Genomic DNA, 8,907 nt, shown 5'->3' with positions numbered 1-8,907 from the left:
TTATGTTATAAAAATTTGAGTTCCAGTGTATACACTGAATATAGTATATACAGTCTATCATTTCTTGAATCCACGACAACCATGCAAGGATGCTTACTTCATTGCCACCCCTCGTAGTTCTCATGCCACCCCATAAATAATTTCAGTTAATTTTCATGTCGGTTCAGCAGGTGAGTTTGTTTGCCTGTCATTTACACAGTGTACTTAAACACGCTGATGACGTATGATGTCTGCTTGAACAGGGTGTCAGTGGCATGCAAAACACGTTCACAGAAGAGGAAAAAAATTTACTTAAAAATTGCATGCGTCCAATTATCGCATTCGAAGTTCAATGATTTTTTGAAAATTTTTACAGATGACATATAACAGATGACATTTATATTTATACAAATACATTTATACACTTCAAAATAGTGATTTCTATCAGGATGTGAGGAGACTTTCAACCATCATAACTAAAAATGTTTTTGAAACAAATCAGATACCCTGCCTTTAAACTGTAACGCTTATTCTTTATATTGGCAAAAAGGTCAATCCCCTGACTCTGACTCAATTTACAAAGTTTTTCCCTTTTAACCATTAAGGGGGCAGTTCACATTTGGTGTCTAAATCCACACGGAAAACGCGACTTGGTTCTTGTCACATGAACTGCAGTGCATTTGCGCTTTTCTAGAAAGTTGAAATGTTTTTAACTCGATGCGGACACGCCTGGAAAAAACGAGCGCATCGCACCGTGTGCGCATCGTGACCGTGTCGCTTCCATTGTGAGCGCACATACCGCGTCCCTACATTTGAAATAACAAACTTGAGCGTGCAAAAGATATGAAATGTGAATCGCCCCTAAGACAGCAAGATGGTGAAGCCTGTCTTGTCCCATTGTGCATCTCAGCCATGTGTGGAGCCATCTCAGCACACTAAACAACAGTTCACAACTGCAGCTATTAACTGGGTTGTCAGAGAGATCTGCATAACCTGTGTCAAGCTTAGGAACATAATTTTATCCAGCAAGTAGAAAACGTATTGTATATCTTTCATTGAAATTTTCCTTTTTGCGATCCAGATAGTTTTAAGCCACTAAAACCTCATATTTAAGATCCACCCTACTTCCATGGACTTGATGATGCCATAGAGACACTGAAGAACCGCAGGGAGATTCTCTAAGGGCATGGTCACATTATACCTAACCAGACCGAACCATGCCTCACTCCCCACAAGCTCATTCAGATCACCAGCGACTGTGTGATCTGAATGAGCCTGTTTGTCGCAGGTCTCTTTCAATTAAGCATTTTTAAATCAGGTTGTCATAAAAAAATAAGTACCCTTCATTCCAGAAACTGATAAGTGAAGGATGAAGTGAACTACATTGCTTCGTTCCTACTGGTAGTTGCTCCCGAAACTCGCTCGTCATTTGCATAAAGTCAAACTTTTCTTAACTTTCTCAAATCGCTGGACACGCCCATCTGGTCGGCAATGGTCACTTTCGCTCATGCTGCCGGAGGTCACCAAACTTCCATTGATATTAATGAGATCACGTTTCTCTGCTACTGCTAGAAGTGGTGGTCAGAATGGGGCGTAAGACTGCAGACTTACAAACTGCAGCTGGGTCAAACCATCGGTCTTTATATGCTGCACATGTTCGGATTGCTGTAACCCCAGCTGATTTGGAACATCTTTAAATCTATCCTAACTAGAGTATCCACAGATTCTTTGGTTTTATTTGTAGTAAAACCATTGAAAACACAAATGTACCATTGTCTTACTATAGTAAGCACAGTTAAACCATGATTCATTTTTATAAAGGACGATGCTATATGGTAACTGCCAACTGTTTTTGTAGTGTCCTAAACTAGGCAGCAGTGGCGAAGCCAGAAATGTTCAAGTGGGTGGGCCTTTATAAAACAGGATGGGCAAAGCACAGAATATACATAAACTGGGGGTGTGCACAGCAGCTGTCCGTTTGTTTCGCGCTGTGGTCGAAAAATATTCAACTTTGGGTGAAACGCTCGTCAATGTAAGTTCTCACATGGCCATCCAATCACAGTGGACGAAGGGCGGGACAAATATCACAACAACCAACCGGCTCACACCTCAAGTATCACAGCAACCAAAGCTCTTGGCTGAAAAAACAGCTGGCATTCGGCGTCCTCCAGGCGTTTTCAGGCCGCGTTTAAAAGCTTTGGTGTGCACGCTACCTAAGCCAAGTTACCTTGATACCATGCAGGCAGCACAATGTTTCAAGAGAAAATTATAAAACAACTTATAAATAACCAACAGTAGCTTATCTACAGTATATGGGCAGGTGTGGCTGTGCCTGTTTTATACAGTCTATGGGCAGTGCCCCACCAAATTATTAATCCACTTGAAAACACAGAACTCAATATACACTGAATTAGAAACGGAATTAGTTTTTACGTTATTTACGTTGCATGAACGTAGATCCGCAAAATGCATGATGTGAAAGCGTCATATAGGCTACGACAGATTCAACAGGTAGTGATTTTACTAAAGAACTCGTTTCAGAGATTGTTTTTAATGAGAAAATGGCCATCAAACAACATGGCGCAATACAAAATTGCATGTGTTGTCATTTAAGTGTAAATATTCCAACAACAGTAAATCATACAGCTTATGAAACGACACAAAGTCTGCCCCCCTAAATAGTTGACTGGAGTAATACTCCTGACTATAAACCTGTAAATAATAATAAATAATAATGACACCAATATAAACATTAAGAAAATGTCTAAACTCACCGTTACATGTCCTACTGTATTAGTCTGAGACGGATGAAAGATGGAGAAAGTCTCGATCATAATAACAAAGTCCAATATCTTTGATCATAATATGTCCCTTCGCGCAAAGAAAAGCATAAATACATTTATCATTTATCATCGATGAGCGTAACGTTATATGTTTTTTATACAATATGTGGTGAAGAACAGTCTTTCAACACAGGATGAAGTCATTATCAAAGTAATAAGTGTTTCGTTTCATTTTGTTGACGTTTGAAAAGATGTCCTCAGTAATCCAACATTTCCATGAGTGATGTAATAGTCTCTGTCTTCAAAAGTAAACAAACGACAGCAGATGTCATCGTGGAAAGGCTGTTAAACTCGATGATTTGCGACTCGCTATTTTCAAATTCAGTTTAATCGCGCGTAGGCGGAACTAACAATGACTGAAGAATCATATTCAACATTTCATGTCGACAAGCGTGTGCACCTATAGGGTAAAAGAAAACTGCGAAACTGCCCGAACATGCAAACTTGCACTTAAATTTTATATTTTAATTATATTTATAATTTTATTACATATCTTAAATTATAGTGTGATAAGACGTATATTCGTAGTACTATTATTTATTTTTGTTAAATTATTTACACATTTGTCTAAAAAAAGGCCTTCTGATTGGGTGGGCCACAACTCAAAGTGGGCGGGCCCAGGCCCACTCGTAGCTTCGCCACTGCTAGGCAGTGAAGGTAGCGAGGTACTGAATTAAATATTAATTTTTATAGCCGAAAGATTTATTGTTATTGTTAATCATACGTAATCAAAGACATTAGAGAAATACGCATAAATGTGATTTCTCAGCAACAATTCAACTATAGACTTAACAGATGTTTTCCTGAGACTTTTACCTCTGATGTCTGAGACCTGACTGGCTGAGGATGTAGTTTGTTTATGTGTTACCTCCTTCAAACTCATAATTTCTCCTTTCTGGTATTCTTTCACTGATTTGCACAAAAAATCAGATGTGTATCTACAGGTGCCAGTAATGATCGAAATGTAGGGCAGGAAAGTCTTGCTATTTGTCGCAATACATCCCCGCATTGGCCAGTCCATCCTTAGTAGGTGGGACATAATAGAGATAAAAAAAGGATAACAAACTGAGTCTCTCACGCTCTGCGCTCTGCTCATCTTCTGCTTGAGCCACATTGCTCATCCCGGGACACCTCTCATCCCCCTGAGACAGTCTTATTTATTTATTTTTGAAAGTGTTATCATTCACTTTTGAGGGTTCACTTGCAAATACTGTATAGGTGTATTTAAAGTTAACAAACATGGACCATAAGCCACAAACTCCAATTGTAATTTTGAAAGGTCTTTAAGGAATGACAGAAAGGTTTTAAAAGACAGAGTGAAGTTTTCTTCTTTGTTGACATTTATATCTTAATGAACACAAAGAGCCTGAAGCTGAGTCGATCAGTCTTACACTACTACTTATAATACAGCTTAAGTCAGGAGGGTTGCTGGTGCATGTGCATAAATCACCATTACTGTCAACTCCCGAGGATGATATTTAACAGTGTGTGTGCTTCACCAGATACAAACCTTCCGCAGATGTGTTATGAATATAAATATATGTATTTTTAACTCATTTGAATGAGTCGATGTACTGTATTTTAATAGGAAGAAGAGTTTTAAGAAAACTCAGAATCAGAAATCATAATGGTGTTTTAGAAATAATACAACATTTCTTTATATGGCTGCAGTGTCAATAAGAATCTGGGCGCTATGTTAGAAAGCAAACTGTTACATATCCTATGTATGTTGCACATCAAAATAATAAGCTTCCGCTGGTTCAAAACACAGCAGCTACTTGATCAAGGAAACATGATTATATTTGCGATTTCAAACACTCAGCTTATTGTGCTTATAAGGTGTAATACACCCAAAAGTACAAATAGTATCATCATGTAGTCACCCTCATGTTGTTTCAAGCCTATAAGATCAAATTCAAGTTTTCTGAAGAAACAGGAAGGCTTTATATGATGAACTTTGCGCATACTGTGGTAAACACAGACATTCAAATGCATATGTGACACACAAGAACAACATGAGAATGAGTATATAGACCATACAGTATATAGTTTAGACCAGAGTCTGTCGCTGGGTCCGAAAGCGCCTACTTCCATACTATATAGTAGGCAAAGTAGTGCTTTTTGCATATTATATAGTATGGTAGTAGGCGATTTCGGACGCAGCATGTGAGTTGCCCACCAAAGCACATTCTATTAAAAGCCTTAATTTTAATCTTAATTGTATGTTAACATTTTAAACAATGATAAAACATATTAATGGTTAATATAAAATATAAATTCAAATAAAAGAAAAACGTTTGGAGTAGACAACATCAAAAGTAGTCTTCCAGATTGTTTTATCCATTGTGGTAGCCGTTGCTCACAAAAAGGTTGGAGACCCCTGGTTTAGACCTTGAGTCATTTAGACCTTGGGTCTGATTTCATTTCGTCTATAAAATGTTTCCGTATACACAACAATACACATTCAAGTGATAAGAGGAAGCAGGGAAAATAAAGTGCTGTTTTAAATATCTGCAAGTTACTCTAGGCCAGACTAGACTAGGTAAATGCACAAAAAAAGAAGAAAGCACACTGATCATTATGTCTGTACAAGAGTTTTCTCATTCCTCTGGTATTTCTTGGTTCCCATTCAGTTTAGCATAAATAATTAGTCTCATTGTATTTTAATGTGAAGTTCTGGATACACAATTAAACTGTGCATGGGTGTTTGTTTGCATTGATCCAGCAATTACAGCCTGACAGTGGCTGACAGCATGACCTTTCAGGTCAAATTTGCTTGTCAACTATTTTGAACTGTTATAAGTGATTCTGTGTGTGTCGTCTTGTGAACACAAAAGATGACTGTACACAGAACAAAAAGGCACACATTTCTAGGGTAGACGTAGAAAGCCTGAATCAACTGGAAGAAAATGTCTAAAGAAAACTTTGCTAGGACAAACGTTTGAATGTGGTAGGTTTCAAAAAGCAAGTATGTTACATAGGCCTTACAAACTCTTTCTAGTCACAATAATCAGTATGTTTTATGGTTTATACATTTGACCTCATGCATAAAGTCCTCCTATAGACCGATTAAAGCACTATTTTTTTACTCTCCTTTTTCCCTTGCACATATAAAATGAATGGTATTGACAGTTGAAGTATTGGATGTGACAGTGCATAAAGAGACCTGATTTAATCGATTACACAGTGATTCCCTTGCTGTCATCCTACCGTCAGCTGACCAGATGTATGGGAGCTTTTGATGATGAGGTTGTGCATTATGAATTCAGTGGGGCTTAGAGAACGCCCAGCAGAATGATGTCTGCTTTTAAGAATCAGATTTCGGACGCCTGCCAACCGAAAATATAAGCAGTTTCGCAGACGAGGGCGCATGACGTCAAATGCATAACGCAATACAATCAATTTAAACATTGCACTTTTGATGTCAGTGTTATCTGTTTTGCTCAACATGATGTCAGTCACTGTTAGGCTGAAGTATTATCATCTCAACAGGTGAATTTTGCTCAAGTCTGATAGCCACAAATAGCAAACCTCAGTTGTATTAAAGGCGTTCTAAGCGAATTGACGCGTTTTAGACCATAAAACATTTTTTGTTACATACAGCAAACATCTCTTCACTATCTGCTTGTTGCCTGTCCGCTGATCAGGCTCCACAAACGGCAATATCAACGTGGTGGCCAAACCTAGCACAACAAAACATAACAAAGTGTTCCAGCCAATAAACGACAAGAAGGATTTGGGGGTGGGGGTTGGGCGCGTTCATGAAAGCACGGACGGGAGAGGGAGGGGGAGGCGTTAGCTACGCTCCGTTTGTTTGAAAACAGTTCAAACATCAACAGGAAGTGACGTCGCACATTATTCGCTTAGAGAGCCTTTAACATACTCCACTTACAAAAGATAAGTACCAAAGATACATTTTTTGGTAACACTTTATTTTACGGTGTCTTTGTTACACATGCTACATGTAATTATTACAGTATTAACAGTTAATTTTGCATAGTTACATGCAACTAACCCTAAACCAAACCCTAATCCTAACCCCAACCCTATAGTAAGTACATGTTGTTAATGATTATTACTTAGTACTTAAATGTATAATTACACTGTAACAGTGATGTCGAAAAATAAAGTTTTAGAATTCAAGAGTCCTGTTAAATGAATATGCAGTAAAGTGCCTACTTAAATAGTATGTTAAACACTACACATTAAACACTGATAATTCAATCAATCTTGTTTAAACTGTCTGTAACTGTAATGTTTTTAATTTTTACTGACTATAAACACAGTTTACAAATCTAAAACTGTTTGACCATAGACCATTGTTGTGCACAAAGAGTATACTGTTCTTATAACTCCACTAGAAGTCTATGCAAGGCCAGACTATCCAAAACCAAATCCCCTAAAATCTAGACTCTAAAAAATGCTTGCTTATTTTGAACTCTGCCCTGGGTCAAAACAGAACAAACCCAGCTGTTGGGTTAAATTAAAATGTTTATATTTAATCAAACAATGGGTTAGAAAATCCCAGCATTTTGGGTTGAATCCATTCAGCATAGATTATAACCCTTTGGGTTTGTGCCTGTTTGATCCGGTTTGAAAATAGACCAGTATTTTTTAGAGTGCGCTGTAGATTAGGAAAAGACACTAAGACTGAGACAAGAATTGCCAGACCAAGAAAAATTTAACTGAAACAGAAGATGTACTACAGCATTTGTTTCAAATACCCAACAATCAAATTATGTTCCATTCTTAATGGTCCCACATTTTTTTTATATTATACTGTAAAAATTTAATTACTGTATTTGGCTGAACTTAAAAGCAGTTGAAAATTGGTCAAATTAAGACTAGAAATTAATGAAGTCAGCATCGAAGTCACTTAATTGTTTAAACTTTTTGGGAAATAAATGTGGGTTAACTTTTAACCATTTACTGTCAACATTATGAGGAATGAACATTACTTTATATTATAGGATTTGGGCTTAAACAGTATGAAAATCTGACTTTTTCCATGTTTAAGTGCTATAATTAGGTTAGTAGACACGCCCCTTACTGCTGATTGGATATAAGTGTGTTTTGGTAGTCGGCCCGACTCCCTTTTCTAAAGTGTTTTTTCAAACATTGTGCACTCCGCCTTTAACCTATAAAATGTGTAAAAAAAGATCAACCCAGTAACGTAGTTTTGGTAAACCATTCTCTGCAAGCATGTGAAAAAATAGGTAATTGAAATTTGGCTCCCCTTGTGATGTCAGAAGGTGATCTTATTATAATAATACCGCCCTTTAATCCAACCACAGCACTGCCATTTAGTGCAGAGATCATCTCGGTTACGTATGTAACCCTCGTTCCCTGAAAGAAGACCCACCATGTGAGTATTTAACGAGCAGCAGGTGCAATACCAAATCAGCTATTTTCACTGAGAAAGACAGGCATCAGTGCCCAGGTGTTATCAGCAATGTAACAGCAAACTGTGGAGTTCCTTCATGGAACGAGGGTTACATATGTAACCAAGATGTTATCTTTCAGTCTGTCACAATGACATCACAAGAATACATCTAGTAAAATGCTGACAGCCGATGCTCCACAACATCAGCAGCAGAGGCGGTCTCAGAACTTTTTGTAAGGTGTCAATGAGACTAATTGTACTCCATAATGGCGCTATGGTGTAGCACCAGTTGCAAGCCGACACACGAGCCAACCCTCTGTGTTTTACCGGTCTGAGGAGAGAACACAAGAGGAAACTGGCTCAACACAAACAATATAAAATCTAGTAAACATGTTAGGTGTCGCCCAACGTGCAGCTCTACAGATGTCTGTCAGCGAGAAACCACAAGCTAATGCCCAAGATGATGCCACATTTCTCGTAGAGTGAGCTCTCAAATTAAAAGGGCATGTGATGCCCTGCGTTTGATAAGCAAGGGCGATTGTGTCCACAATCCAGTGGGACATCTTCTGCTTGGTGAAAGCTTTCTTTTTTGCTGACCACCATAACAGACAAAGAGCTGCTCTGAGGTCCTAAAGCTTTGAGTTCGATCAATGTACAGTCGCAGTGCACGTACGGGACATAACAAAGCCATGGCTGGGTCTG

The sequence above is a fragment of the Misgurnus anguillicaudatus genome, chromosome 5 (assembly GCF_027580225.2).
Source record: "Misgurnus anguillicaudatus chromosome 5, ASM2758022v2, whole genome shotgun sequence".
NCBI lineage: Eukaryota > Metazoa > Chordata > Actinopteri > Cypriniformes > Cobitidae > Misgurnus > Misgurnus anguillicaudatus.
Note: the sequence above shows the minus strand (reverse complement) of the source record.